Genomic DNA, 16,396 nt, shown 5'->3' with positions numbered 1-16,396 from the left:
ACGCTCCTGCAATGCTCCTGTACAGTGTTGCAATGTTGTTACTCAATATTGTCAGGTATATGATAATCATATTAATATAATAATTTCAAACCCTATCATTATACTCATATTACAGAACGCATTTGAAAGAACTTTAATTTTGCCGTGATTCTCTCTGCTCGTACGCGGTTCCCCACTGCGTCCGAGAGGTGTGGAGGGAAATCGTCCACTAACCGGAGAAACCCCGGATACGAGGTACCTTTCCTTTTTTTCTCTCCCTCCAATCCCAAAAGTCTACTTCTCTGGCCTGCTGCGAACAATATTGCTTTTAAAATGTAACACTTACTTTTGTGATTTATAGGAATCTATTATTACTCAATCGTTATCCTTTCGACCTGAAGTGAAAAATAGAATATGTAACCATCAGTTTTATATCAACATACAGAAGATGCTGGTGGAACTCAGCAGGCCAGGCAGCATCTATGTGGAAAAGAGTAAAAAGTGAAGGTTTCAGGCAGAGACCCTTCATCAGGAAGGGGAGAAGCCCAGGAAAAAAGATAGGGGGAGGGGAGGAAGATGTACAAGGAGGCAGGTGAGAGGTGAAAGCAGCAGAGAGGGAGGGGTGAAGTAAAGAGCTGGGAAGTCGATTGCTGAAAGAGATAAAGGGCTGGAGAAGGGGGAATCTGACTGGAGAGAGCTGGGGACCATGGAGTGAGAGAAGGGGGAGGAGCACCAGAGGGTGGAGATAAGGTGAGAGGGGGAAACGGGAGTGGGGAATGGTGAGGGAGAGGAAGGGGTCCAATGTCCCTAAGTTAGAGAAATCAATGTCCATGCCATCAGGTTAGAGGCTACCCAGACAAAATATAAGGTGTTGCTCCTCCAACCTGAGTGTGGCCTCATCGTGGCACTAGAGGAGGCCATGGACTGACATGTCAGAATGGGAATGGGAAGCAGAATTGAAATGTGTGGCCACTGGGAAGTCCCACTTTTTGTGGAGGATGGAGCATAGGTGCTGGGCGAAGCAGTCTCCCAATCTAGTTTGGGTCTCACCAACATACAGGAGGCCATACAGAGAGCACTGGCTACAGGAGATTACCGCAGGAGACTCGCAGGTGACGTGCCGACTCACCTGGAAGGACTGTGTGGGGCCCTGATTGTTACTGAAGGAGGAGGTGTAGGGGCAGGTGTAGCACTTGTTCTGCTTGCAGGGTTAAGTACCAGGAGGGAGATCAGTGGGGAGGGACGAGTGGACAAGGGAATGGTGAAGGGTGCGATCATTGCAGAAAGTGTGTAGGGTGAGGGGATGATGTGCTTGGTAGTGGAATCCCATTGGAGGTGGCGGAACTTATGGAGTATTATGTGCTGGACTGGGAGGCTTGTGAGATTGTAGGTGAGGACAAGAGGAACCCTATCTCTAGTGTGGCAGCATGAGAATGGGGTGAGGGCAGACACCTCCCCCACTCCACTCCCTGCTTTCCGCATATATTCCATACGGATTGCCTTGAACCTGATGGCATGAACATCGATTGCTCAAACTTCTGGTAATAGCCCCCTCCTCTCCTTCACCATTCCCCATTCCTGTTTCCCTCTCTCACTTTATCTCCTTACCTGTCCATCACCTCCCTCTGGTGCTCCTCCCCCTTCCCTTTCTTCCATGTCTTCTGTCCTCTCCTATCATCGACTGTTTACTCTTTTCCATAGATGCTGCCTGGCCTGCTGAACTCCTCTCGCATTGTGTGTGTGTGTTGCTTTGGATTTCCAACATCTGCAGATTTTCTCGGTTTGTGATCAGTCCTTGAACTAATGTCAAGGAATTATCCAAAACTAACTTAAATAAAAACAGGAAAAGGATTAATTTGAAATGTACAATCAATAGAGTGCCATGAATATCATTTATATTTAAAAAGGCACACCAATGTAAGTATTTAAAGTAAGCTACTGCATTTTTTGAGTGGAATGGGGGGTGAAAGAGAGCCAGCACAGAGGAGTAGATCATGATCATTATGAATGGTAGGACAGGCTTGAGCTGGCAGATGGGCTACAACTGTTCCCAGTCTCCTGTGTCTTTGTATCAAACCTCTGAATAATTAGTACAACAAGCTTTGCAAGCAGAACCCAAAGAATTGTTAAAGACGTATAGAAGAAATAAAACATCTGTTTTCTTAGAAGTATGGGTCTTACAATGTTTTATTTACAAAGAAACTTATTTGCATGTTGTTCGTTGGTTGGCATCCGTCTGTCTTGAAGGACAATAGGCGATGATCATCAGCACAAGCCTGGGTGGAAGGTATGGAGATCCTACGATGCTCAGTCATCAACATCCCCCACTTGGCCTCACCAGTGAAGTCCAAAGGAAAGCTTATGAAGCAATACATTTGGCACCAGCTTGGCTGCAGGAGCTGCCAGAAGGATGTTCAATGACATCCAGCTGCCTTCGGGGCTCCACTCCAGATTTTCTGTCTGGGTTTACTCCCGTAGCCTTCGTCTTTCCCAATGCTGCCTACAGGGCAGTGGGGCGATTTACCCATAGCTGAGGATCTGGTTCATGAGTACCAGGCGTGTCCACACACCAGTGGGTCAGTGTGCTACATGTGCTGGGGCCAGACTTTCTCCCCATCCTCTGCAGCTCAGCCTGAGTCCAATAGGAGTTCAGTTTCCATGTGTCACCAGCAAGGAGGCACTACATGAGGCTTGCTGTTGAAGAGGCAATGTACTGGCAGGGAGAGACTCACACATTCAGCTCTCCTTTTCACAAGACCACCAGCCAGTGGTGGAAGCTGAAAGTGAGAGTGACAAGTACTTCCTACTACACTACCACACTAGACATGTCACAACAACCATTTTGGCATCATGTATACGATCAAGAATTGTTATATTATGGCTTATTGGATTTAGATATTAAAAGTAAAGGCATAGAGATGAGATATTCTGCAGGTGCTGGAAGTTTTGAGCAAATACACAAAATACACAAAATTCTAGACGAACTCAGTAAGTCAGACAGCATCTATGGATGGGAATAAACAGTTAATGTTTTGGGCCAACATCCTTCACCAAGACCAACATCCTTCAACAAGACCAAATCGTCAACTCTGTATTCCCCTCCATAAAAGTAAAAGCATTATGTGTTAAAGAAAGTAAATATTATGAAAAAAGAATTTCAAAGTCAAAGTAAATTTTATTATCAGAGTACATATACAGTATGTCACCATGTAGAACCCTGAGATGCTTTTTCCTGCAGGCATCTTCAGTAAATCTATAGAGTAGTGACCATAACACGATCAATGAAAGATCAAATAGAGCATAGGAGACAGTAAACTGTGCAAATGCAAACATAACTTTCTTCTCTTCGGTTGTCCATTGAAATCCGATGATGGCGTCCACTCCTTTAACGGTGAGATCTTTGATGACTATACAGTCCTATCCTGGAGCCACAAGCTCTATTGCAGGTGGGAATTGTATATGTGGTAGTGGTGGTAACCATGGCTGCATTTCTCCTGACTCTCTTCTGCTGTCTTCTGGTTGTCTTTTCCATCTCCAGAATGCGAACCCCGTCCCCATACAGCTGTTGCCAAGTGGTGCGATCAGTAACAAACTCCTCCAGGTCCTCGGATCTGATCTTGCACTTCCTTAAACCATTCTTCATCTGATCCTTATAGCGCTTCTTCAGTCTTCCAGCTGAGCGTTGACCATGACGTAGCTGGCCATATAACACTCTAAGGGGTAACCGACATGGGGGCATCCTTATCACGTGCCCCAGCCACTGCAGCTGACGCTGGGTGATCATGGCCTCAATACTTCTGCAGTTGGTCTTTACAAGTATTTCAGTGTGAGGCACCTGCTCACGCCAAGTAATTCCCAGGACATGCTGGAGGCAGCTTATGTGGAAGTGCTCCAGGGATTTGATGTGACAGCTGTAGGTTACCCAAGCTTCACAGCTATAAAGGAGGGTGGTGACACAGACCACTTGGTATACGGCAACCTTTGTGGAGGGACGAAGGCTCCTGTTCTGAAAGGCTTAATGCCGAAGTCTCCCAAAGGCAGCTGATGCCTGTTTAATAGGGCTCTGGATGTCGTTGTCAATGCCGCTATCCTCAGAGAGAATGCTCCCCAGATATTTGAAAGATGGCACTACTGACAGCTTCTCATCACTAACAATGAAGGCAAGTAGAGTGGGTGGGACACTGGTACTCCATTGGCAAACCACTTTTGTCTTGGTGGTATTGACAGTCAGTCAGCCCCATCCTGCTGTACGCTCTTACCACCACAGCAAGGACAGTCTGAAGATCCTCCGGAGTATAGGCCACAAGAGCTCAGTCGTCTGCATACTGCAGCTCCAGGACCCGCTCTCTATGGAGTTTAGTGGTTGCGTGGAGCCTCCTGATGTCAAAGAGGTTGCCATCTAATCAGACGTCCACTGCCACCCCGCTGCTGTCTTCAGTCTCATTATGGAGAAGCTTGGTAACACACAAGAGGAAGATGTTAAAGAGCACTGGTGCTAGTACACACCCCTGCCTCACCCCTGTGTGTACAAGGAAGGGCTCGGACTCTTGTCATCCTACGGTCACCCAAGCAGTCATCCCATTGTGGAACAGACAGAGGATGTTAACAAATTTACTGGGACAGCCAAACCTAAGGAGGACATCCCATAAGAGCTCTCTTTACACAGTGTTGAATGCTTTGGAGAGGTCGATAAAGGCCATAAACAGGTCCTGATGTTGCTCCCGGCACTTTTCCTGAAGCTGCCAGGCTGTAAAGATCATGTCGATCGTGCTCCTGTTCTTCCTGAATCCACACTGCGATTCAGGCAGCATTGACTCAGTGATGTTGCTGATGAGCCTCTGAAACATCACCTTAGCCAGGACCTTTCCAGCAACAGAAAGGAGTGATATGCCCCTACTATTGCCGCTGATGGCCTTGTCACCCTTGTTCTTACAAATGACAATGATGTTTGTATTTCTCCATTGCTGTGGGATGTTCTCATCAGTCCAGGCATTGGTAATGTACTGATAGAGGGTGCGCATACACATGTACCCTCGGTTCTTCAGTAACTCAGCAGGGATATTGTCAGTGCCAGGGGACTTATTGTTCTTAAGGGAATGGACAGCTGATAGAATATCCTGGAAGGTTGGTGGTAGACTGAGGTTGTGGATAGGAGGCAGTTTGTCCAGCATGGTGGGGTCTGCGTCAAGAGTCCTGATTAAGCAGGGTGTTAAAGTGCTCAGCCCACCCCAGCAGAATGGTATTCTGATTCTTCAGAAGTGTTAGACCATCTGGAGTGCCAATGCTGCCCGATGCTGGTAGATGACGGGTTGTCTAAAGTTGCCCAGTGTGCTTTGTGTAAGTTGTGGATGGTATCTGAGTTATCGTCAAACCAGTCTTGGTGGTTCCTGCTCTTATGGCTGATGGAATGGGCTGCTGCCTCATAGAGCACAGGGCTGATATAGGTCCACTGTTGTTCCATGCTATTTTCTGAGCTCAGACAAGGTTCCAGCTCCCTTAGTTTCTCAGCTAGGATGCGTCAAAACTCACTTCTTGCTTCTGTGTTTTTCAGGCAGTTGCAATTGAGCTGCTTTTTATTGGGTTTATGCAGCCGCAAGGGGGGATGCACTTTCATATGGAGCTTGGCCACAATCATGCAGTGGTCAGTCCAGCACTCTGCACCTCTCATGGCACGGGTGATGAGAACATCCTTGATGTCACTACATCTAACAATGATGAAGTTGATCATGTGCCAATGTTTAGAGCGAGGGTGCATCCACGGGGTCTTATATTTTGCCTTCTGCTGGAAGATGGTGCTGATTATGGTAAGGTTATGCACAGAGAAAAGAGTAAGTAGCCTCATGCCATTTGCATTCACCTTGCCAATGCCATGCCTACCTAGCACTCCACTCCATATCCTGTTGTTCTGTCCCACCCTAGCACTGAAGTCCCCAGGCAAAAGGATCTTATCATTCTTAGGGATCCGGCAAAGAGCTTCATCCAGTGTCTGATAAAAGCCTTCCTTGGCCTCATTCTCAGATGGCAAAGTTGGCACTGAGAAGCTTGGCATAACGTTTCTTTGCCGGGGGATACAGAGGGTCATTAGTCTTTCATTAATGCCAGCAGGTGTTTCTGTGAGACTTGGTAGAAAGGTGTTCTTGATGGCCAAGCCTACTCCGTGGAGGTGTTGTCCACCTGGGGGGAAATCTTTCCAGAAGAAGGTGTAACCCATCCCTTCCTCTGTTAAAGAGCCTTCATCCAGGAGCCTGGTCTCACTCAGGGCAGCAATGTCGACGTTGTAGCGCCTCAGCTCAGCAGCGATCAAGGCTGTTCTCCGGTGAGGTCTGTCAAAGATGCCATACGAGGCCAGGAGAGTCCTTACATTCCATGTTGCCAGTTTTAGGTTGTATTGTTTCTTATTTTGACCGCAGTAGTGGAATAACCCGACAGGTGTGGTAACTTATCCAGGTGAGTGATTGAGTGGGTAATTTTTAGGCCACCTTTCCTAGGTCCTTCCCCAATTGGGGTGAGTAGTGCGGTCCCTAAATAGGGCTGCTCAGTTGCACAGGGGTCTGCCAAAAACAGCTGCCACTCAGTCCCAGCTGCTAGCGACCAAATACCCTGTGCCACTGCCGTGCAGGGTTCTGACTAGGAGCTCCCAGTCCATTCATACCTGCTCCCATTTCCAGACACCCCATCGCCGTCAGACTTCAACCATATGTAAAGTCCAGGTATTGTTCACTGTGGTCAGAGGTGGAGACCTGTGCAAGGAAGATTTTGAAGTGCCATAGGGGGTGCGCCATCCCCAGTAGCACTGTCTTCACCATGATGAGGTAGATCCCAGTGGCAAGGGTGGTCCCAGGACAACCGGTCCCACATCTTGGCTGCAGGAGGCTGCCGGGTCCTTTGTCTGTTAAGGCCCGCCTATTGCGCGCCGCCAGTGCATTGCTTTTCTGTCAGGGTGTGCTCCCTTAGCCTTGTCTCAACAGACTTACCACAAGGCAGTGGGGCTATTTGCCCATAGCTGGGACAGCGGTTGACAGGCGCCAGGGCGTGTCCACACAGTGGTGGGCCTGCACGCCACGTCTCTGGGACCCACTGCTGCTCCGAGATCCCCTGTAGTTTAGCCTGGGACCGTAAAATACCCAGTTTCCGTGTGTGGCCCTGAGGAGGAACTGCGGGAGTCTTGGTGGTGGAGAGGCTCTGTACTGGCAGGAGGAGGCTTACACACTCGGCTCCTCTTTTCACCCTCTATTAAGAAGGCTAGCCAGCGGCAGTAGCTGTAAGCAGAGAGCACTATGCAGCATGCAGCATGCAGCATGCAGGAACTACAAGCACTACTACACTAGACACTTCACACACACACCCTGTGAGCAAATACTCCCACACACACACGCAAACATAAATAAATACCAATAAATAGCGAGAGCGTGAAATAACAAGCTAAAGAGTCCTTAAAGTGAGATCAGTGGTTGTGAGAGCATCTCAAAAGGTGAGTGTAATTTTCCCCTTCTGTTCAAGAGTCTAATGGTTGAGGGGTAGTAACTGGTTTTGAACCTGATGGTGCGAGTCCTGAGGCTCCTGCACCTTCCACTGGGTGGCAGCAGCGAGAAAAGAGCATGGTCTGGGTGGTGAGGACCTGTGATAATGGATGCTAGGACAGTGTTTCATGTAGATGTTCTCAATGTTTGGGAGGACTTTACCCATGATATGCTGGGCAGAACTCATTACCTTTTGTCAGACTTTCCATTCAAGGATATTGGTGTTCCCATATCAGGCCGTGATGCACCCAGTCAGTACACTCTCCACAACACATTTATAGAAGTTGGTCAAAGATTTTGATATTGTGCCGAATCTCTGTAGATTCCTAAGGAAGTAGAGGTGCTGTTGTGTTTTCTTTGCAATAAGATGGGTCCAGGACAGGTTCTCTGAGATAATAACACCCAGGAATTTAAAGTTACTGACCCTCTGATCCTCCGATGAGGACTGGCCCATAGACTTTCGGTTTCCCTCTCCTGAAGTCTACAATCAGTTCCTTGGTCTTACAGATATTGAGTGAGAGGTTGTTATTATTACATCACTCATCTAAATTTTCAATCTCCCTCCTACAAGTTGATTCATCACCACTTTTGATGTGGCCCTCAACAGTGGTGTCATCAGCAAACTGGAACATGTTATATTAACAAAAAACCTAGACACAGATTTTGTATTAATAGTGAGGGCAAATTGATTAGCTTTTACTATCATTGCACCAGAAAACTGTCAACATCTTCTGGATTTCTGCATAACTGTCAAAGGCCTGAAACCGCTGTCATGCAATTCCACACACCTCCACACGTGGCGCTGTTTCACCACTTTCACACCAGAATAAAAGCAAACAGCTGAACTGATAAAGCATTTCAGGTACTTCCAATAGTCTCACTGTAAATTAGCTGGAAATTTTTGCTGTATGAATTCTAAGCAGTCTTTTAATTGGCACACTAATGCCTAACTCTGCTTCCTTTTATGTTCTTTGAAATGAAATTCAGGAAATCTCAGCAGGATAGGTAATTTAAACGCAAACAACAGGAATTCTGCTGGAAATTCAAGCAACACACATCAAAGTTGCTGGTGAACGCAGCAGGCCAGGCAGCATCTCTAGGAAGAGGTGCAGTCGACGTTTCAGGCCGAGACCCTTTGTCAGGACTAACTGAAGGAAGAGTGAGTAAGGGATTTGAAAGTTGGAGGGGGAGGGGGAGATCCAAAATGATAGGAGAAGACAGGAGGGGGCGGATAGAGCCAAGAGCTGGACAGGTGATTGGCAAAAGGGATATGAGAGGATCATAGGACAGGAGGTCCGGGGAGAAAGACAAGGAAGACAAGGGGGGGGGGACCCAGAGGATGGGCAAGAGGTATATTCAGAGGGACAGAGGGAGAAAAAGGAGAGTGAGAGAAAGAATGTGTGCATAACAATAAGTAACAGATGGGGTACGAGGGGGAGGTGGGGCCCTAGCGGAAGTTAGAGAAGTCGATGTTCATGCCATCAGGTTGGAGGCTACCCAGACGGAATATAAGGTGTTGTTCCTCCAACTTGAGTGTGGCTTCATCTTTACAGTAGAGGTAAAGAGGTAAAGTAGAGGATAGGTAATATCTGGAGAGAGAAACAGCTGGAGAGACTGATCAGCTCATATGTAAGGAAGTGGCTTGGTCTTCCCAGGTGCCTCAGCAGCGTAGGGCTGTACGGCAAAGGAGTCCCAGAGCTACCCATTTCCAGTCTTTCAGAGGAGTACAAGTGCACCAAAGACTGGAGATGATGTTAACAGAGGCGAGTGATCCATTTGTAGTACAAGCTGCCCACATCCTGGATACTGGGAGGAAATGGACTCCATCAGAAGCAACCCAGAAGATGCCACCACTCACTTGGCCACCCCACGGAGTCTAGGCAGCATGTCTCAGGAGTGCAAATAAGGGATATTAACATCTAGTCCTACATAACATTCGCACTGTCTGATCAATCAGATCATTCAGGTCAATTGGAAAGAACAAGACTTAAGATACAGAGGAAGGAGGGAATTTGTGGAATGAATACTAGGGAAGATCCATGAAAAGGTGGAAGGCAAATGATAAAAAGGATGCCAGCATGGGGTTGGTAATGGGGCAAACAAAATAATTAGACACATGTCTAAAGGGTGCCTTACCAAAAACTACAGGTTAAAAATATCTAATGAGAGGATGATATGCTGTTTCATGAATTTATATTTAAGCTTTATTGGAAAAGTATAGGAAGCTAAGAACCAAGAGTTTGGAATGGCAATGAGATAGAGAATTGAAGTGACTGGCAAATTATAAGTTCTGGGTCATACTTGCAAAATGAACAAAGTCTTACTGCAAAGCAACCACATAATTTACATTTCATCTTCCAATGTAAAGGAGACAGCAATAGAACATAAAATAGGCCCTTTATCATGATGTGGAATTCAATGAGGCATCTGCCCGCCATATCCAACCTTTCTTCAAATTCATGTGTCTATCTAAATCCCTCTTAACTCATCATGCTTCTACCACCACCCCCGGCAGTGCATTCTAAGCACCAAATACTCACTATGTAAATAAAAAAACTTGCTCTTCGAACCTCCTTTAAACTTTCAACCTGTCACCTTAAAATTAAGCCCTCTAGTATTTGCCCTGTACTCTAGGAAAAAAAGACTCATTCTCTCTAAAATGCACTGTATGAAATTGAAATAGGTACAAGCTGATTTCTGTTTCACTAAAAAGAGAATTAGAATCTTAGACGGTAGGGACAAGAAAGGTAAGCGAACAAATACTGCTTCTATTATTGCTATGGGAAGAGGTGGTGTGGATGGTCAAAAGGAATGATTCTGGAAACCCTTGTTAACTAAAGTAAAGAATGATTGATTTAGAATCAGTCTGCAGCTGCACTGCGACCTTAACCAACCTGTCTGAAATTCATAAGAGAAATATTGGCTAGAAATTTGTTAAAATGTCACCATATACTATCCTGAGATTCATTTTCTTGCAGACAAATAAATACAACAGAATCAATGAAAAACTACACACAAAGACTGACAAACAAAAATTATGCAAAACAATACAATTTGCAAATTTAAAAAATCAAATAATAACCAATAAATAGATAAATAATTCTGAGCACATGGGTTGTAGAGTCCTTCAAAGTGAGTCTATAAGTTACGTTCAGAGTTGAGGTGAGTGTAGTTATCCATATTGGCTCAGGAGCCTGATGGTTGAAGAGTAACAACAGACCCTGAAACCAGTAGTGTGGGACCCAAGGCTTCTGAACCTCCTTCCTGATGGCAGCAGCAAGAAGTGAGCATGGCCTAAATGGTGGGAATTCCTGATGATGGATGCAGCTTCTTCTGGCAGCATTCTTTGTAGATGTGCTCAGTAGTGGGGAGTGCTAATCCTGTGATGGACTGGGCTGTATCTATCACTTTTTGTAGGCTTTTCTGTACTTGGACATTGGCGTTTCCATTCCAGGCCATTATTTCCATTATGCAACCAGTCAGGATACTCTCCACTGTGCATCTACAGAAGTTTGTCAAAGTTTTATATGGCATACCAAATCTGTGCAAACTTATATATAAAAAAAGTAGAGGTGCTGCTCTGCCTTCTTTGAAATAGCAAAATTAAATTCCAATAAGAAAAAGTGATATGTATTAAAAACCTTTTATGATGCATTAGTTCATAATCATTTTCAAATGCCCTGCAGTTTTCTTTTTTTTAATTTGCTGTAATGTTTAATTGTTTTAAAATTTTAATTGTTCTGGAATGTTAGAAACATCATAAGCCATTCAATGAGTTTATAGTAGGTGTGACAGATGTTAAGGGGAGAAGGATTGGCCATTAGCCTGTTTCTTTTTCAGAAATGTTCAGCAGCACCAATTCCCTCAGCTCACTGTCCCGCCCAACTCTACATAGAGTCCAGCAGCAGAACAAGATTTTGTTGAGATTCCCCAGCGTTACCCTCTTGGATCTTGTGCTTGTTCTGAGAATGGTTGATTCAAATGGAGGTCGTAGAGCTCTAAATTAGGAGGCAAAAGGAAAGGGTTGTTAATTTTTTAAACTCTCTTTCTATTTTAATTTTAAATAGTTTTAATACTTAAATATGTTTGCCAACGTTAGTCATTTTTAAATATCTCTGATGGAACTTTGCCAGCTGTTACCATCTTCAACGGCAATTTGTCAGCGAAGGCTTCGTCACTGCGCAACTGGAACGGGAGACTCTGGATGAGCAAAATAGAAGTGGTTCAACTGGATCAGTCAAGGACCATTATGAGGGGCCTTCGGCAGGCTTGTATCAGCAAGCTCTTCCCCTTTATTTTCAATATCTCTAGCCTCAACTCAGAGGTGAACATCTGAACAATTGCACTGATCAGTTCCCCTGTATCAGATCAATGTTAGAACAAATCAGTAACCTCCAGAAAGATTTTCCTCTTTTTCTTGATTCATGTAAGCATTCCACTTCAACTGCCAGATGATGTGCTGTTTTGCTGTAGCTGTCTCCAAAGAGATCCAGCCCCTCCACCACCCCACCCCTCCACCAAGCCAACAGGATGTGAGCATTTAGAACATAACAGCTTTCTTTTTTCATCGCTGAATTGCATGTGACTTCTATTTCCTTCCCTTGAGAAAACTAAGACAGGAAATTGTTCGAATTATGTCAATGAGTAATTGCATTTACAGACTCTGTTCTTTAAAATGTTAAGCCAAATATTACAACAAATTGTCAGCAATCTTTATTATAAAGAAAACCAGTAACAGATGGAAAGTACTTATGCATTTAATACAAATTTCATTTTATTGCAACAATGGCTATAAAATTAAAATTCAAGAGCTCAGCTATTGTTTCCATTTGCATTTCTCTGATAAACCCAAATGACATTTATGGTTTTTTGAGTAATAAGAAACAGTGAATGAAAATTCATCATGATGTTTTTCTTAGGCACTTAAGATCTCCTGCTCCAATGAACTCTTTTCCTTATTTATCTCTGTCGTGGTCTTCAAAATAAGGGTACATAGAAGTTCCAAAGAAAATTCTCAATTTAAGTGATGCATTTTGGAAGGGGGATCAAGGATTGGACACTGACTGTAAATGGTAAGATTCTAGGGAATGCTGATGAACAGAGCAACACTCACAACACGCTGGAGGAACTCAGGAGGTCGGGCAGCATCCGTGGAAACGATGAGTCGATGTTTCGGGCCGGAATCCTTCGTCAGGACTGAAGAGGGAAGGGGCAGAGGCCCTATAAAGAACGTGGGGGGAGGGTGGGAAGGAGAAGGCTGGTAGGTTCCAGGTGAAAAACCAGTAAGGGGAAAGATAAAGGGGTGGGGGAGGGGAAGCAGGGAGGTGATAGGCAGGAAAGGTGAAGAAGGAATAGGGGACAACACAATGGGTAGTAGAAGGAGGCAGATCCATGAGGGAGGTAATAGGCAGCTGGGGGAGGGGGCAGAGTGAAATAGGGATAGAGGAAGGGAGGGGGAGGGAATTACTGGAAGTTGGAGAATTCTATGTTCATACCAAGGGGCTGGAGACTACCTAGACGGTATATGAGGTGTTGCTCCTCCAACCTGAGTTTAGCCTCATCATGGCAGTAGAGGAGGCCATGTATGGACATATCTGAATGGGAGTGGGAAGCAGAGTTGAAGTGGGTGGCTACCGGGAGATCCTGTCTATTGTGGTGGACGGAGTGGAGGTGCTTGACGAAGTGGTCCCCCAATCTGCGTCGGGTTTCACCGATGTAGAGGAGGCCGCACCGGGAGCACCAGATGCAATAGATGACTCCGACAGACTCCCAGTAGCCACCCACTTCAACTCTGCTTCCCATTCCCATTGAGGAACAGAGTTGAGGTGAGTGAAGTGGTAGTGGAGACAGACAGAGGCATTTAGATAGGCACATGGATTTGTGGAGAATGGAGGAAAACTGATCATAAGCAGACAGATGGGATTAGTGAAATTTCAGTATAATAATGTGGGCCGAAGGGCCTGATCCTGTGCTATACTATGTTTATTTTCTGTCTGACATCACAGATAGTTTTAAATTCAATGTTATTGCACGCATTTGACTTTTAATATCCTTCAGGCAGCATATTTAAATAAAATTCTGTGAACTCTCAGGTACGACAAAAGATGTAGAATAGGGAAGTTCTGCTGCTGGTTTAGTCACCTTTCACATTATCAGATGAGATAATCCAAATGAAAAGGAGAACATCATTGAGGGATAGCCTACTGAGTCTTTGTGGGTGGAAGTCAGGAACAGAAGAGTCCGATCAGTCTATTGTGAGTATTCCACAGGCCCTGAATAGCAACAGGAACACTGAGGAGTAGATCAATACGCAGATTTTGGAAAGGTGCCAAAATAACACGGTTGTTGTCGTGGGTGCCTTCAACTTCCCCAGTATTGATTGGCATCTCCTTAATGGAAGCAGGTTAAATTGGGCAGAATTTCTCAGGTGTCTCCAGGGAGGATTCCTGGCACAATATATGGACAAGCCAACTGGAGGAGAGGCCATGTTAGTTCTAGTACCGCACCATAAACCTGATCAGGTGACAGGTATCTCTGTGGGTGAGCATTTCATGGACAGTAACCATAACTCCCTAACTTTTAGCATAACCTTTGACAAGGATAGGAGCAGATGGTATGGGAAAGTATTTAATTCAGGGAGACCAAATTATGATACTATTAGGCAAAAACTAGGGAGTGTAAATTGGGAACAGACATTCTGATGGAAATGAACAGCAGGAATATGGAGGTTGTTTAGGGAACACTTGTATGGGGTTCTGGATAGGTCCTTTGAGGCAGGGAAGGGATGGTAGGATGACAGGACCATGGTGACAAGAGATGTGATCAGGAATAAAACAGGAAACATGCCTGGAGTCGGAGGAGGCAGGGGCTCGTTAATGAATATTCACCAGTGAGAGGGACCTGGACAAGTGTGAGGTCAGATTCAGAATCAGATTAATTTATGTATTTGTCAGTTGTTTATTTATTCAGTTATTTCTTATTTTTCTCAAAAAATATAGTGAGGTGCGTGGTTAGAGTTTAACAACCAACATAACCTAATGATGTGCTAGGAGCAGGCCACAAATGTTGCCACACATTCTGGCACCAATATAGCATGCCCACCATGTTTATAGAACCACACAAAGTCAGCATAAAATGGGCTAATGTGCTGGTCCAGGTTGAGTTTAAGGAAGATGCAGTTTTGGAACTTCTGAAAAGCATTAGGATGGGTAAATCCCCAGGGCTAGGCGGGAAGCAAGGGAAGAGATTGCTGCATCATTGGCAAAGATCTTTGAGGCCTACTGCCCAGAGGAGTAGCATTAGAAATTGGAGGATGGCAAGTGCTATTCCCTTGTTTGAGAGGGGTAATAGGGACAGATCTGGGAATTATAGATCAGGGAGTCTTACATAAATGGTGGGAAAACCATTGGAGGAGATTCTTAGAGACAGGATTTATAAGCATTTAGAAATGCATGGTCTGATTAGGGGTCATCAGCATTGTTTTGTCGGGGGCAGGTCGTGCTTCACAAGCCTGATTGATTTTTTTCGACAAAGTCACAAAACAAATCAATGAAGGTAGGGTGGTGGATATGGTGTATATGGACTTTAGTAAGGCATTCAACAAGGTTCCCCATGGTAGGCTCATTCAGAACATCAGGACGCATAGGATCCAGGGAAACTTGGCTTTGTGGATTTAGAATTGGCTTGCCCACAGAAGGCAGAGGGTGGTTTGTTCTGCCTGCAGGTCCTTGATTAGTGGTGTTCTGCAGGGATCTGTTCTGGGCCTCTTGCTCTTTATGATTCTAAAAAATGACACGGTACTGTGCAAAAGTCTTTGGCACATGTATAAAGCTAGGGTGCCTAAGACTTTTACACGGTACTGTAGTGATTCTACGTATTGTACTGTACTGCTGCCGCCAAAAAAAAACAACAAATTTCATGACATATGTGTGATGATAAACTTGATTCTGACATGAATCTCTATTGGGAACTGAGAATGTGAAGGGGTCAGGGAGAGGAGAATCCTGGTTGGAAAAAGGGGAGGGGAGCAGGAAGCACCAGAGAGACATTATGCAATGATTAATAAACCAAATGTTTGGAATCAAATGACCTTGCCTGGTGTCTCAGGACTGGGTGTGTCAGCACCTACGCCACCTCTCACCCCTGGCATTCCTTCTCTGCCACCTGTCCCACACTCCTTCCATGGCTCTCCACCCTGGCCATTCCCAATATCCTTTCCTCCCGCCAGATTTACAAACTCAATCTCTGCTCCATGTTGACAAATACAGTACTATACAAAATCTTAGCCGTCCTAGCTATATACTGTATATCTGTCTAAGACTTTTGCACAGTACTGTAGATGAGGAAGTAGAAGGATGGGTTAGTAAGTTTGCAGATGACACAAAAGTTGGTGGTATTGCGGATAATGTAGAAGCTTGCCGTAGGTTACTATGAGACATTGACAGGATACCGAGCTTGGCTAAGAAGCGGCAAATGGAGTTCAATCCGGAAAAGTGTGCAGTGATACACTTTGAAAGGTCAAATTAGAAGACAGAATAGAAAGTTAATGGCAGGACTCTATGTGGAGGATAAGAAAGATATTGGGGTCCATGTCCACAGATTCCTCAAAGCTGCTGTGGAAGTTGATGGGGTGGTGAAGAAGGTGTATGGTACATTGGCCTTCATTAGTTGAGGGATTGAGTTGAAAAGCTGCAAGGTTATTTTGCAGCTCTAAAAAACTTTGGTTAAACAGCACTTAGAGAATTGTGTCCGGTTCTGGTTGCCTCATTATCGAAAGGATGTGGACGCATCAGAGATAATGCAGTGGAGATTTACCAGGGTGCAGCCTGGATTAGAGAGCTTGTCTTATGGGGATAGGTTGCATGAGCACTTGTAGGTCTTTTTTCTTTGGAGCACAG

This window comes from Mobula birostris, chromosome 6 (genome assembly GCF_030028105.1).
Source record: "Mobula birostris isolate sMobBir1 chromosome 6, sMobBir1.hap1, whole genome shotgun sequence".
NCBI classification, from domain to species: domain Eukaryota; kingdom Metazoa; phylum Chordata; class Chondrichthyes; order Myliobatiformes; family Myliobatidae; genus Mobula; species Mobula birostris.
This window is presented reverse-complemented; position numbering follows the sequence as displayed.